This window comes from Odontomachus brunneus, unplaced genomic scaffold (assembly GCF_010583005.1).
Source record: "Odontomachus brunneus isolate Ranch 3 - 2012 unplaced genomic scaffold, Obru_v1 Obru_scaffold_194, whole genome shotgun sequence".
Taxonomy (NCBI): domain Eukaryota; kingdom Metazoa; phylum Arthropoda; class Insecta; order Hymenoptera; family Formicidae; genus Odontomachus; species Odontomachus brunneus.
The window spans coordinates 381,418-381,696 of NW_022639644.1; positions in this window are offsets into that span (position 1 = coordinate 381,418).

The following is a 279-nucleotide window of genomic DNA, read 5'->3' on the forward strand; positions in this document are numbered from 1 at the left end:
TTTTTTGTGTATATATATATATATATATATATATATATATATATATATATATATATATATATTTTTTTTATAAATATCTTAAAATATTAATTTTAATACGTAACGTGTAATGTTTTTGCATCATTACATTATTTAACAAGTGAGATATGAAGATACACATATATTGATTTTTGAAATATTAAACATACAGGGTGAATATTATATACCGGAACACCTGAATATCTCGAAAACAAAGCGTTGTATAAAAAAATGTTAAATACAAAAGTTGTAGGGTTTAAA